Source organism: Sarcophilus harrisii, chromosome 4 (genome assembly GCF_902635505.1).
Source record: "Sarcophilus harrisii chromosome 4, mSarHar1.11, whole genome shotgun sequence".
Classification (NCBI taxonomy): domain Eukaryota; kingdom Metazoa; phylum Chordata; class Mammalia; order Dasyuromorphia; family Dasyuridae; genus Sarcophilus; species Sarcophilus harrisii.
This window is the reverse complement of record NC_045429.1, coordinates 25,628,207-25,644,329: the sequence shown is the minus strand read 5'-3', so window position 1 is coordinate 25,644,329 and position 16,123 is coordinate 25,628,207.

Sequence of the window (16,123 nt, the reverse complement as noted above, 5' to 3'; positions counted from 1 at the left end):
ATATGAATATTGTGGAACATTATTGTTCTATAAGAAAAAAAACAGCAGGATGATTTCAGAGTGGCCTGAAGAGACTTAGATGAACTGATGCTGAGTGAAATGAGCAGGACCAGGAGATCATTGTACACGACAACAAAACTATATGATGATCAATTCTGATGGACGTGGCTCTTGTCAACAATGAGATGATTCAAACCAATTCCATTTGTTCAGGATGAAGAGAGCCATCTCACCCAGAGAGAGAACTGTGGGAATTGAATGTGGACTATAACATAGCATTTTCACGTTTTCTGTTGTTGTTTGCTTCCATTTTGTTTTCTTTCCCAGTTTTTTTCCTTCTTAATCCGATTTTTTTGTGCAAGATAAATGTATAAATATATATATATATTGGATTTAACACATATTTTAACGTATTTAACATGTATTGGACTATCTGTCAGCTAGGGGTGGGGGTGAGAGGAAAGAGGATAATTTGGAACAGAAGGCTTTGCAAAGATCAATTTTGAAAAATTACCCGTGCATATGTTTTGTAAATAAAAAGCTTTAATTAAAAAAAAAAGCAAGCTCTGAAAGGAACCAGATTATCAGAGGAAGAAGCCTAGGAGATAGAAGGTACTTCCATTATGAGAAATCTATAGTTGGAATGAGCTTGCAAGATAAAGAGGTTTCTGTGGTGTAATAAAGTCAGTGAGTCAGACGTATAGCTCAGAGAGAAGTAAAGGGGAGGAGCTTGAGTTAATGGAAAAGATGCTCGGTTGAGGTTAAAAAACAAACCAACATAGAGATACACATAAACATAAAATAAAGATCAGGAACAGAATTTAATGTGTAAAAAAAATGGGGGTAGTACTCAAGATTTTCAGTTAAAGTGAAAATAGATTTAATCAAAAGATAAAAAGAGGGAAAGTACACTATATGTCAGCCATAGAAGTCAATATTGTTTTAGACTCTTTAAAATAACTAGACTGTCTAATGTCGGAATATTGTGGGGTAGGAAATGCTGAGCCAGTGGATTGAGAAAAATATGGAAAGACTTGGACTTGGGAAGAAAAATGCTCCACCTTCAGAGAAACAGAAGACAAGTGGAAATGAGCAGAGAATAGTCTTTACATATATGTGGATGAATAGATATGTATATTGATTATGGATATTTATGATGTATGTGTACATGTATGTATATGTGTGTAAAAATTATATGTCTATATTTCTAGCTTTCTATGCACCTATATATCTTTATGTGCTTAATTGTAGCCTTCTGGAGGACAAGGAAAGGAAAAAAAATAAAGCAAAAAATGCACAGCAGAGAACAAAAGAAAACCTACAGGGAAAAAGCAGACCATCTTGGATTGTCTTGCCTCTGCTGCTGACTCCCTGAGAGGCAAGCAGTAGAGAAAATGGAACCCTGAACTTGGAGGCAGGAAGACTTGCATTTAAATCCTTCTCAGATACTTACTTACTAGCTATGTGATGCTGAGTAAGTCATTCAATTTTTCTGAGCCTCAGTTTCCTTATCTGTAAAATAGGGATAATAATAGCATCAGATCACAGGTTGTTGTGAAGCTCAAATGAGATCATGTCTATAATCTGCTATTTGAAATGCTGTATGACATCACATTGCTCTCTGGGATTTGTGTGAGCTCAGTCCTGCCAATCTGCCCTGACTCTTGTGACTTCCCACTGACTCCTATAGCCCCCTGCCCTCTTCTCCTCCCCCTGGACAGGAGTCTGCTCATATTCTCAAAGACTTTTCCCGCAGATCACCTCATATGTATTTTGATATTTGTCTATCCATGAGGTTGTCAGAGATGGAATTAATGAACAGACAAGGAAATTGATGCACAACATGAATCAACAACTTATCCAAGGTCACCTGCATGTTTAGTGGTTGTATTGGACTGGAATTAAGACTCTTTTGCTGTGCTGTGTTGGGACATCTCCCTATAACTCATCTAGAACTCTGGCAGGACCAACCCAGAGTCTAAAAAGAGCCAGTTTATGAACTTAGCAGCCACACAGGGGAGAAGAAACCTTGTTGAACATGGAGACAGGAGTTCTAAATTCAAATTCTGCTTCTGCTTCTTAGGACCTACCTGAAGCCCCTAACCTAGGACCTACCTATGATTTTGTCACTGAGAATCAATTTCCTCATCTATTAAAAAGGATGATAATACTTTTTTGGTTTCCCTTACAGGATTGTTGTGAGGAAAATGCCTTGGAAATCTTAAAATGCCACAGATATAGGATTTAAGTTGTTATGAAGTGTCAGTGGTGTCCTTGCAACAAAGAGTCTTAGTCCTGCAGAGCTTATGATGAAACATGTTTCCCTCCCTTCTGTAGGAAGGTGGGTTAGAATTTTGTATATGCCGACAGACAAGGTCACTTTGTCAGGTTTTGCTTAATTGTTTTTCTTTGTTACAGAGGAGGGTGCGTCAGGAAATGATGGTGGTGATGTAAAAAACAAAAAGCATCAATAAAGCATTTTCAAGCATCAATGATGCCTGGATACAGGCTACTATAGGACCTGATGGCTGACCTTGGCTAATGATAGCAATAATTCCTGGTCCTTGGGATCTTTTTACCTCATTTGATACCCACAATACCTCCGGTAGACAAGGAGTGCAAATATAATTATTTCAATTTTACAAAGATCAAAACAACCCCAAAGCTCGGGAAGTTCAAAGGACTTGTTCATAGTTAGACAGCTAGTAAGCAGCACAAGCAGGACTTCTGAGTCTCCCGTGACCTTGAGGAGGTCAAACAACCCAACCTGGCATTTCCCCAGCAGGGAAGCTGGGCATCAACATCCAGATAATTAAGTTCCAGGAAAAGCCATTTCAGACTTGTGAGAAGTGCACTAAATTTGGAGTCAGGAGATGGGGTCTCGAGTTACAACTCTGCCGCTGATGGGCTTTGAAACCTTAACCATGCCTCTCTTTCTGGGACTTGCTTTCCACCTCCACAGAAGAGGAGCAATGCTTATTAAAAGCTGGAGAAGCACTTAGCAGGGACGTTGTAAGTATGCATTATAGGAAGCGTACGTACAAGATTCGAGAGTCGAAATGGACCTCCCCAATTACCAAGTCCAATCCTAACCAAAATGAAAAATGATCCTTGCAACCTTAATCCCATAACTGTGTGCCTCAGGAGGCTGCAATAAGTGCCCAATGACATTTGATGGCAAAGTGGCTTCTATAATCATAAAGTCCCATGCAGAAGTGGTGAATGGGATACATAGGATCGGGGCATTTTACTGATAGAATAGTAAACCTTTAGTACTGGAGAGCCCTGGATTTAGAACTGGGAGAGACCTTCAAAGTCCTACAGCTTAATCTCATTTTATAGGAAAGGGAATTGAGTTCCAAAGAATGAAAAGGACTCAGCTCAATTCCTCTGGCCTCAAATCTAAAGCTCTTTCCATTCCATCACATTGCTTTTCAACTAGTTTTCTAAGCCTCAGTTTCCTTCTCTGAAAATTAGGTATGATAACAATTATGCTGTCAACTTCACAGTAATGGCCTCAGTTCGGCCATTACTCACTTGGTCTGTTGTTGTGAGAATTAAGTTGAGGAGCTATGATCCCATTGATGTGGGAAACCACACTCCTCCAATGAAGATAATTGATGAGCCATTTATAATTAGATAAGTTTTATATAGTTGTGGCTCAGAGGTCAAATGGCTTAGCTAGAATCACACAACTTGTAAGTGTCAGAAATAGGATTGAATTCAGATTTCTCTGGCACCAAGTGCAATGCTCTGTCTCTCCTGTTACAAGGAAAGAGCTTTATAAAGCCCAAAATGGGATATATAATATGTGTGCACATACATGTGTGTACAACACACACATCTACACATTTTAGGGCATTCTATTCTATATCTTAATGTCTTTTAATTATATATTCAACATATGCATATGTGTACATCTTAATCATTCCAAATTAATACATTATCTTAATATATTCTATCACTAGAAGATACATAAAAAAAAATTAGCAACTCCTAATAACATTAGTATTCAGAAAAGGGAGCTAGCATACACAAGTTGAAAGGTTCAGTCGGCCAATCTCGGTGTCCTTTCTGGAAGCCTCCGGCCCATCTTTCAGCACCCTGGATAGTTCTGCCATTCACCACTATTTTGCCCAAGGACTGAACAGGCTTTTCTTACAATGACCAGATGTTCCTTCCTTCCCAGGCTAGCTTAAGGCTAAAATGAACCTTTTCTACCAGGGCTTATCAGAGTTTCTAAATTACATACTGAGAAGAAATTTAATTGGTTTAATTAAGAAAGTTTATTTCATGGTAATTCAGTTTGGTTATGCTGCAAGACTTAATGTGTCCTCTGGTGAGAGAAATCTGTTATAAATATTCATAGCCCCACTCTCCCCTCCCCTCTGCTGCCCTCACCTTCCTCTCCCACCCCACAAAGTTGGGAGATGTGACTGAAGGCTCAGCTTAAATTACTTTTCACATGGAGTCTTTCTTGATCCCCCAGTTGCCAATGCTTCCCCCTTCTCCCCAAAATGCTTCCTCTCTAATTTGTATCTACCTCTATAAATACACATTGTCACCATCGAAAGCTTCCTGAGGGAAAGGACCATTTCACTTTTGTCTTTAAATCCTAGCTTGGCATACAGTAGGCCCTCAATTAATGCTTGTTGATTGACTGATTAAAGGCAGGGCAGTCCTATCATAGGGGAAAGTCCTGGAGTGTGAAGAGGTGGGCTTGAATGTCAGTTCCACTGGGATTCAACAAAAAAGCTTCATGAGTTTAATAAAGTATTTTGTACCTCAGTTTTATCATCTATAAAATCAGGAGGCTGGGTTAGATGGTCTCTAAGGCACCTCTAGTTCCTACATTCTGTGAGCCCACGAGATCTTGTATCTGTCTTCGAACTCCCCAATTAATAGTTTCTGAAGGCTTTACTAGCAGAATGAGAACTAGAACAGATGCTTGTAAAATGGAAAGGCATGGAATCCCAGGCAGGACAGGACCATTCTCCCAACACAAGCCTAGCTGAGAGCAATGAGGTCCAGGAACAGAAAGCTAGATGTCAGGGGAAGAGATTTTTAGCTAAACCATGCAATAAAGCCTACAAACTGGTATCTGTATGGGCAGAGGGAAGACTCATCTACATTGATCTCTGGTCAATTTGAGGAAAGTGGTAAAGGTGGCCACTATTAGGACCCAAAAGACCTTCTTTTAAGTCTTGGCTTCTAGGATGTCAGCCTCAGTTTTGTAGTCACAGAATTTAATTCTGGAAGAGACCTTAGGACACATCTAGCCCCAAACTCACATTTTACAGATAAGGGATCTGACATTCAGAGAAGGAAAATTATTTGACCAAGATGACATAGGGATCCAGGATTCCAAATGAGGTCCTCTGATTCCAAATTCAGACAAGTAAATGTGTGGATAAGATGATAGTTATAAAGCATTTAGCACAGTTCCAGGTACATCTTGTTGTTGTTCAGTCATTTTCTGTTAGAACAGACACATAAGGCCAAGCATCGCACAGCTCACTCCTCATTACCCCCACCCCTCTTGTTGCTAGAGTCCCTCTCTGTTCTTCCACTATGATTTCCATCTCCCTTTCACTCTCTTCCTGGTCGGATACCTTCCATGTTCAACTCTTTGTGAACCCATTTGAGATTTTCTTGACACAGATATTAAAATAGTTTGCTATTTCCTTCTCATTTTACAGATGAGAAAATGGAGGTAAACAGGGTTTAGTGACTTCACACAGCTAGTAAGGGTCTGAGACCAGATTTGAACTCAAAGATGAGTCTTCCTGACTTCAAGCCTGGCACGCTAACTCCTGAGCAACCTCAGTACCCTGCCTGGTATACAATAGATCCTTAATACATATCTGACTATGGTTTCAATCTCTGGAAAGAGCCTGTATACAGGGTATCAGGAAAATATCTCATGATAAAATGGTCAAGGAATAAAGTAAAGCATGATTAGGAAAAGAGGAGGAGGAGGAGAGGGAGAAGGAAGGAGAAGAGGAGAGAGAGGGAGAGGAAAGAAAAGGACCAAGGAAGGAAGGGAGAACCCTTGGGAAGGCCCTTGGGACCAAGAAGGCCCTTGGGACCAGGAAGGCCCAATGAGCAGCATAGATTCAGAGGCCTGGTTGCATGTAAAGGTTGGGGGGGGGGCAGTAAATGCTCATCATAATTCCCACAGCTGGCAATAAAAGCAGGCAAGGGAGTGTAGAATCACAATAAATTTGGCCAGATTGACTTCACCTGTAGGGCCATTAACTTAATTCATCCCACTTGGTTAGTAGCTGGAGCTGAACCCAAACTTCAAAGCCATTAGTTGGTTGGTACTTGAATTCTGCTGAAGAGCAGGAGATAGAGCAGGGAGGGTGATGTGGAGGAGAGGCTAGGATAGAAGGAAAGAGAGGAGGGGGAAGGGGAAAAGGATGACAAAGGAAGAAAGAGGAAGAAAAAATGATTGCTGCTTATTAGCCTTTGAACTCTGCAAAGACCAGAGAGACATGAAGAAATAAGGGAAGAGGGAAAAAGGAAGCTAGAAAGAAGAAAGGGGGGAAAAATTAAAAAGGAAACAAGATGAGACAGCCTAGAGAGTTATGTGGGAAAAGGTGAGGGAGAAGGAAGGATTAAAGTAAGCCTAGTTTGGGGGCCAGGAGAGCTGGCTTCTAGCCTCAGTTCAGCCATTACTCACTTGGTCTGTAAGTCTGGGTAAGCTTCTCTTTGAGCCTCATAGATCTTTGCTTGTCGGGTGGGGGTGGGGTAAATGTGAGCTTCTGAAAAGGCTTCCTTATGTTCTTCTGTGTCTCCCGTTGGCCTCCTAGGCAGGAGAGCTCTGGGATCCTAGGCAGGAGAGCTTTGGGATGCCATCTTCAGAAGAGAGCAAGCAGAATCTCGGAGGCAGCCAAGCCAGCCCATACCTAACCAGCTCTCCCTTTCATGGCTTTCCCAGACAAACTCTGCTTGAGAGGGGGGATTCACATCACTTCTAGTTCCAGGTCCCCGAGTCTTCTCTTCTCCAAGCCAAGCATCCTCAGTGCCTTAAATTTATTCTCTTCTGGCTTGCTCTCCAGTCCCTCAGTATCTCGGTGACAGCCACTGTCCTGCCAAGCATCGCACAGCTCACTCCTCATTACCCCCACCCCTCTTGTTGCTAGAGTCCCTCTCTGTTCTTCCACTATGATTTCCATCTCCCTTTCACTCTCTTCCTGGTCGGATACCTTCCATTCTGGAATCATTCCCCAGTTTCTGACCCATATTCCTTAGCCTTACATTGCTACCCTTTGCCTTCTCTGGTGGCTCTCCACTACATTACTGAGTATAGATGGGGCTATGAGGGGTGCTGACTGGGTTTCATGACAAAGTCATGCTATCTGACCTCATCTGGGAAAAGGAGCATGGGAGAGAAAGGATGAAAACAAAGAGACAGAGACAAAGACAAAGACAGAGAGAGACAGATAAAAAGACAGAGAGAGACAGAGACAGAAACAGAGTCAGAGCCAGAAAGCAACAAAGACAGACAGAAAACAGAGATAGAGAGAATGCAAAGGGGAAGACATGGAGAGACAGGAGAAAAGGACAAAGACATATTTGAAAGAATGAAAAGAAAGAGGAAAAAGATGGAAATAAGAGGAAATGGGGCAGACAGGAGAAGAGAAGACGAGAGAAACAGGAAAAGAATAGAGACAGAGTGAAGAGATTATAAGTTAAATGGAAGAAAAGAGAAAGAAGATCAGAAAAAGGGGGGCAGACAGGTGAAGATAATGAGAGAAGTTGCCATCACAGAGCATGGTTCCTTAATAGGGCCTTCACTGAACCAGACTGCCATTAACTCTCGTGTTCTGTCATTTCAATCATGTCCAACTCCTCCTGGCCCCACTTGAGATTTTCTTGGCAGAGATACTGCCTTTTCCTTCTCTAATTCATTCTACAACTGAGGAAACTGAGGTAAATAGGTTGTGACTTGCCCAGGATTATACAGCTAGTAAATGTCTGAGCCCAGATTTGAACTCAGGAAAATGAATCTTCCTGACTCTATCTATCCTCTTTATTCAATGGGCCACTTTACTGACTCTTAGGCAACTTGTAAAAACAGAAAAGGGTTGGAGATCTGGATCAATGGTCCTTACTCTAAACCTGAAGAGCTGACAGTTGGAAGAAAGAACAAAAGAGCCAGAGAAAAACTCTATGTAGTATCTCTGGATAATCTGATTCCCAGGGTGGGTCTCTCTTCCATATCTGGTTTTGAATTCCACTCTGCTGTGTTTGTCCCTGAAGACAAAAGCTTTTGCGATAAGAGCTGCTGTAAACTGTCTGAGGTCTTTGTCCCAGAGAATATCAAGGGGTTGGATGATGACACATAAGGTCATCAACATCTGAGCCGATGACCCTCCAGGAGCCCTTCCCCAGTCTCTCAGACACACCTCCATCAGAGCTCATTGCTCTTTAACAGTCATCAGTCATAAGACCCATTGCTATGAATCCAACTTTTATGATCCCAAAGTCTACTCTAGATGCTCAATCTGAAAATGGCTCAGGCATAATGCAGTAAATGTCCGAATTCTAAACCCTATTTAGACAAAAAGCCAGTGTCCCAGGGAGGCTGGCTGTGCTTGGCCGGGCCATCGCTCTCCAGAGGGCAAGACAGCAGAGACATGGGAGTGAAGCAAGGGACCCTTCTGCCAGTTGACATAGTCCACTGGGGAACGCTCTTACCCAATGTCCCAACAGCATGAACTCGGGGCCCCGGCTTTTCCTTAGCCTGGTCTTCAAGACTTCAAACGAGCACCAGAAGTCAAAGGGGAGGGGAAAGACTAGGAACTGAGCAAAGGCTAGAGCGAGTCAAAGCTGCAAACTTAGAAGTAGGATGCAGGGGACAGAGTCTGGCTACAGGGCAGGAGAGCTGTACTCTAGCCATGGTTCTGAAACCGACTCCTATGATCATGAAAAAATCATGTCCCTCTCTAGGTCTCAATTCTCCATCATGCAAAATGAGGAGACTGGGCCAGAGAATCTCTGAGAACCCTCCCGTGGTCCAAGGCCCCTTCCAGTTATAGTTCCCTCTATTTTCTGCATGATAAAATGCAAGTTTCTTGAGGTCATTGATTCTGAGCAGGAACCTGGGAGCCATTGAGTCCAGTCCCACTATTTTGGAGATGAAGAATCCACCACAGAGCCAGATACTTGCCCAGGATCAGGTAGTGAGCTTTTAAGACAGACTTTTGCACCCAAAGTCCCCCATAACCCAGCTCTCGCCTCTCCTTCTGGGTTTATTTAACCTCTCCTGCTTCATCCAAGATGGAAGCATTGCTCGTCACCAGACTGGACTGAAGTACCCTTTCACAGCTCTAGGCGATGTACAAGCTGTGCCTTCCATGCCCGGAATGCTCTCTCTCCTCATCTCTGCTTTAGAAAACTCCCTGAAACTCTTCCTAAAATTTCAGCTCATAGTGATCTTCCCTCTTCAAATATCCCGCTGTTTTTTGGGGGAGTCCTTCCTTTTCCCGATCACTCCCTACCTTGTGTGTTGTATGTACTCTTAGCACAAGGGAAGGAAGCTTCTTGAGGGCAGGGATTGTGCTCTTCTCTTTTGTAGTCTTACATGAAGCAACTAATTAGTCAATAAACACGTTACATTCTAATACATAATTAATTAACACGTTAAATTCCTTGAGGGTTGGGACTGTTTCATTTTTGCCTGGCATGCAGTGGGCACTTAATAAATGCTTGTGACTGATCCGTAAACTTTCCTTTCCAGCTGTGATATTCTAAGATCCTTCTCAACTCTGACATTATTTGTTCTATGGGAGCAGGAAGGGGCCCGGCAAGAGATTGAAAGATGGGAGAGAGAAAAGGAACACGAAACCCGCCCTGCAGCATTTATCCCATTTGACGACTAAGGTCATTTCCTTAATGGAAAAGGCCCTAGTGCTGCTAATCAGAGCAGGCTTGGGGTTTTTTTTTCAAATATCAATTACCATTTTTCTCCCTTTGAAATCCACTCTCACTTGACATCAGGGCTCCCCCTCCTCCTCCCCTCCACTTGCTAAGTGGGATCACATAACAGGAGGTGCCCAATGTTAGCAGTTTCCCCCCTCCCCGCTCCCAAGAGGACCCCATCAAGTGACTCTGCCTGTCTGGGGGGGCAGCTCCACACCCTGAGATGAGCCTTCTCCTTCTCCCTCCCCCCTCCTAGGGGGATCTAGGAGCAGGGAAGTGAATACAAATTGTATTTGTGCTAGGCCCCGTGCTAAGGTCTGTAGTGATTCTCTCATTTGAGCTTCTCAGTCCTGGGAGGTGGACACTATTGTTCTCTTTAATTTACAATTTAGCCAACTGAGGCCGGCAGGGCTTAAGTGATCTGGTCAAGTCATTTAAATTCTCTGTGCCTCAGTTTCCACAAATATCAAATGAGGTTAATAATAGCTCCTAGGGTTATTGTGAGCATCGATTGAGCTAATAATCACAAAGCGCTTAGTCCAAAGATTCACATAATAGGTGCTACCTAAATGCTAGCTCTTATTAGTCATTATTATGATAGTGGACAGAGAGGAAGACGTGGGGACCAAAGAGGAAAATACTTCCTGCTGTGTACAGAGAGTGCATGAGGAGAGTGATGGGTGATAAGGCGAGAGAAGTAGAGAGGATTTTGTATTGGATTTTAGAGATAAGAAGGAGCTCTGGGCTTTCTTGAGCAGGGAAGCACATAGACAGTGCTTTAAAAATATCACTCTCCACTAGGTAGTGGATGACAATAGAGGCAAGGAGACCTAAAAGGAGGCTATTGCAACAGGAGATGAGCAGAGGTGAGGCCCATGGAAGAGAGAAGGGGACAAATAGAAATAGAATCCATAGGATTTAGAAAAGGAGTGAGGGGGGAGTCAAGGAAATCCTCAAGGAAGAGACTTTGGCCTGGTGCTGTTTTTCCCCTTCCCCTCAAGCTAAGGAAAGAAGGGAGGGAAGGAGTTAAGACCCAGATCTCAGCTGAATGAAAAGCAGCACTTCCTAACAACTGGAGCTGTCCAGCATCAGATAGGCTGCCTTGTGAGGGAGAGGATTCTGGTTCCTGAAAGGGTTGGATGACATGCATTTTTATGGCTCTTTAAAATCCGACTCTACATTCTAGGGATGGGAAAGAGAGACAGAAAGAGAGGGAGAGGAGGAGAAAAAAGAAGGAGAGAGAAAGGAGAGAGACAGATAAAGAGAATGAGAAAGGAGGAGGGAGGGATAGAGAAGGAAAGAAAAGGAAGAGGAAGAAGGAGCAGGAGAGAAATCTATAAAGTACTTAGCACAGTGCCCTGTTTCTCTTAGAAATTCATTTTCTTCCAAGTTTAGCTGAAGTTCAGAGGATAGAACATGGACCTAAAATCAGGGAGACCTGAGTTCAAAGTCTGTCTCAGATTTTTACTATGTGATTCTGGGCAAGTCCCTTAACCGTTGTTTGCCTGAGTTTCCTCAACTATAAAATGAGGATACTAATTAATAACCCCTCTCTTCCAGGGTTGTTGAAAGGTTCAAATGAAGTAATATTTATAAAGCATTTAGCACAGCGACTGGCACATAGTAGGTGCTCAATAAATGCTTGCTTCTTTCCTTCCAACAAGAAGCTTTTTTTAATCCTTCCAGTTCCTAATGCCCTACTCACCCCAGTTAAATTGGTGTGTACTTTATGTGAATTTTATATACTCATCTCTATCTTCATATTTTTCTCTCCCTTAGAAGATGAGAGTAGAGTCAGATTGGTTGTTTTATACCAGCCCCTAAGGAGACCTTTAGGCCAGCCTGAAAGGCCTGGCACAGAGTAGTCACAGAATACATGCTTATTGGATGAAATGAATAATGAAAGAAATGAAAACATTTATTAAGTGCTTACTGTGTGCAAAGTACTGAGGATGCAAATAAAGAAGACAGTCCCTGCCCTCAAGGAGTTCCCATTCTAATGGGGAGGATACAGTATAAAGAAAAATCCAGCTCTAAATCAGACAGAAAGGTCCCATAGTCCCTTTGGTGCAGATGCAAAGCAGATGGTAACGCCTCTTCTTAAATGCTGTTTCCACTGATGAAATCATATCTGCTTCTGATTTTTGCACCATCTGACAGCCCCAAAGACTTTGGTGTTGAGAACTTTCTTTATTATTTGTGGCTACTAAGTGGGCAGGGGCTCGGCAAAAACCCACATCCCATCTCCACTGAGTTTGTTTTTGGCAGGAAGATCGTGGGGAGCTGAGCCAGAAGCAGGAGAGGGGTCTCCAGGGCACTGGCATTTCCAGGGTCCTTGGGATCCGCTGCCCAGCTGTGACATTGAGCAGTAGCTGGTAGAGGAATGTAAGCTCTTTCTCCAAGGGATTGCTCCTTTCAGTGATGACTATGGGAGCCAAGTTGGAAGCAGGGAAGGGAGTTGGTTTGGGAGGATTCGTATTCCTGGTGATCTTGAGTTTGGAGTCTTGAGCTATCTTCAGCAGGATGTCTGGGGAAGTTTACTTGGTAAGATTTGTTTACTTTGCATCCTCACCTGGCAAAACGGGCCAAGTAACTATTACCATCGACGTTGCCAACCTGTGTAACTGTTTCAATGCCACGTTTAGAGGGGGCTCATTAGGAAGAGCCTTTTTTAGGAGAGAAGTTTTAAACTTACCTTCTCGAGCTCAAATCTGGCTTCGGACACTTAGTGGCTGTGTGTCCCTGGGCAAGTCTCTTAACTCTTTTAGCTTCATTTTCTCTTCTCTAAAATGAGCTGGAGAAGAAAAAGGCAAATAAGTCTAGTATTTTTGCCAAGAAAGCCCCACATGGGGTCATCATTGAAACAACTCGGCAACAGCAACAAACAGTACAGGTTAGAATATGGAAAAGGCAAAGACAGATCTTGGGAGTAGGCCAAGGAAATCTAAAGAGGGAGAGCTTACCTTCATCCGGGGGTTGGATGGAAGAGGGCCCTGGAGGTGGCAGAAGAAAGTGTTAGAGCCCTGAGAGTTAGAGTCAAAGGCCTTAGAGACAATTTAATCCAATCCCCTCATTTTTTCAAATGAAATAACTCAAGCTCAGTCAGGGAAGGGAGAGAATTTCCCTAAAGTAATAATAACAATAGTATTTATGTAGCACTTTAAGGTTTACCAAGCAGTTTCCATATATTATTTTTTAATTTAATAATTAATAATAAATTATTATTTAATCTTTATAAAGACCCTGGGAGGTAGAGGGGCCATTAATATCCCCATTTTGTGAAATGAGAAACTGATACAGGCAGAAGGCAAATGACTTGCCCAGAGGCACTCAGACAGTAAGTTTCTGAGGAAGGACTTGAACTCAGGTGTTCCTGATTTCCAAAAAAGTTTGAACTCTATATACAATGTGTCACCTACATACATTGTATCGCAGAGGGAGCATTCAGATGGTGGCTCTGTTTTTAGGGATCAGAGTGCGTATGTGTGCCTGGGTATGTGTCCATGTATACAATTACTGGACCATCATTATTACTGGTTACAATGAGATAAGTCTCACAACACAGCATTTTCACTCGTTTTGTTGTTCGTTTGCATTTTGTTTTCTTTCTCATTTCTTTTCTTTTTGATCTGATTTTCTTGTGCAGCATTATTATTTAACATATATTTTAAAATGTTTAACATATATTGGATTGTTTGCCATCTGGGGGAGGGGGTGGGGGAAGGAGGAGAAAATCTGGAACACGAGGTTTTGCAAGGATCAATGTTGAAAAATTATCCATGCATGTGTTTTGAAAATAAAAAGCTTTAATTAAAAAAAAAGCAATGGGATAAGCTCAGTCAGCTGGAGCTGGAGAAGGTAGGTGAGCCAGAGAGGCCTCCCAGAGTCCAGCCGGGCCCCACCTGAGTGGAAAAGCCTTCCAAGATATCCATGACCAGTGAAGCTCAAAGCTGCGTCAGGGCGGGGAACTCACTCCTTCCTAGAAAGCTCCTCCTGTCCAGGCCGGCTCTCTTTAGTAAGGAAGCATTTCCTGCCACTAAGGCTCCCACAGCCTCCTCTCCTCATTGTCTGGTTTTGCTCCGTGGCCAAGACTATGTTTCTGCCTTTCTTGGTATCCCAGGAAGCTCAGCACAGTCCCTGATAGATGTTTGTGGACTGGCCGAAGGCTAATCCTTCCCCGACATGAATGATGGAGTTCCCAGGTGCCAGGTCTCAGTCTGGGATATCGGAGGGCATCCATGAAACCTCCTAGTTTTCCAGAGGAAATCCATCCTGAGATGCGGATGGGGGAGGGGGCCGTGCCCATGACACAACACAAATCTTTGCAAAGCAGGACTGGGAGCGGGGCCCTGTGCCCACAATCCCACAGATGCCCACAAAGCCGGGCCTTCCGAAGCCACTCCCTTGCTCTGTCTCTCCCGGGCTAGGGCCCAGCCCGAAATAAAGGAGCTGACCAGGTCCCCAGCCCCACCCTTCTCCAATGTCTCCCTACACAGGCTCTTTGCAGACACGCGAATGCCCTTGAGAAGGACATTGGGAGCTACAGATGGTGTCCAAGTGCCCCCTAATGGTCTGCCCAAGGAAGAGGCCTACAAACTCCAGGCTCCCTCTAGCCCCCAGGAGAGAAGATGAGCCCCCTCTGCTTGGACCCCTGCCCAGCCTGGGGGGTGGGCTAGGGCAGAAGGAAGGGGCAGACCCTTCAGAACCATCAGCCTTGCGGATTGTTGAGCTTGAAGGACTTGAGTTCAGACCTCGCCTCTGCTCCTCCCTAGTCCTGCAGTCTGGACAAAGCCTCTTCATCTTCCTGTGTCTCAGTTTTCTCATTTGTAAAAACTGGCCTAAATGATCCCTAAGTCCCCTCCAGCTCCGAGGCTCCTGAGCTGGTGACAGAATGACTCTGTGGGACCCAGAACTAGTCCTTTTGACTTTGAAATCTGCCCCTCTCCCTGCTGGCTGTGTGACTGTGGGCTGACCCTCAGCTATGAGCTTGTTATGAAGAAGGCCCTCAAAGCCCAAGTTCTGTGTAAATGAGAATTGTTATCTCTGCTCTTCACTCTCCCTCACCCCCCACATCCAACCAATTGCCAAATCCAGGCTCTTCTCCCTCCAAAAACGCCACAGTTTGGTCGCGCGTCCCCTTCTCTCCCCTCACGTGCTAGCACTGGCCCTCGGCACCTCTCACCGTTGGTTTCCTCATTGGTTTCCCTGCCTCCAGCCCACTCCAACCCATCCTTCGCACAGCTGCCAAAATAACCTTCCTAGGTCACCCCAAAGCCTTCCAATTCCTAGCCTCGCATTCAAGACCCTACAGTCTTTCCAGCCTCATTTCCCTTTCCCTTCTCACCCTCCACAACCCCCTTGTCCCCTTGGTGAGCTCCTCCGGTTTGAAGAGGAGCCCAGGCCGGCCATCCCTCTGGACCCCACCCTTGCCACCGGGCACTTTTCGGGGTCTTGTTATGGTTCATTTTCCCCCATTAGAATTGAAGGCCCTTGGGGGAAGGACGTGTCCAGTTTTGCCTGAGTGTGTAACACCTAACACAGCACCTGGAACACAGCGGGTGCTTATAAATACTTGTTGACTTGCCCTCACACCCGGGCCTTCCAACACACCTGGCCAGCTCCCTCCTTCCAAACTTGCTCTCCCCTCTTTGTTCCTTCTTTCCAGCCCATACTCCTTCAGCACACTCCCCTCTGCTATAGAAATCTTTTTTTTTTTTTTTTTTTTACCTTTTTTACCTCTACTGTAGAATCCTTCTCTGCCTTTAGGGCCTAACTCAGAAACTGCTTCCTTAATGAGATCTCCCCCACACAAATACACTTAAAATCCTCTCTCTTCTTCAAATTGTCTTAGACATATTTTCTGGGACTTTCCATTGTCCCTTTTTAATTCAAAAGACAGTTTTATTTTTTTTAAAAAAAGGCATACCTACTATGTGCCAGCACTTTACTAGGCTTTGGGGATCCAGTGAAACTCCAGACCTGAGAAGCTTATATTCTCCTGGGAGGAGGTGCTCGGGGGCTCCATATAAATGTATAAATAACTATAATGGAATTGAGGAAGGGGAATTGATAACTGAGCAAAATCCATAAAGGCCTAACGTAGGTGCTGGATGTGCTGGGGATCCTGAGGCAGAAGTGAGAAAGGAAGGAGCTCCACACAGGGCGGGATGATGGGAGATGAAATGTGGGGAGC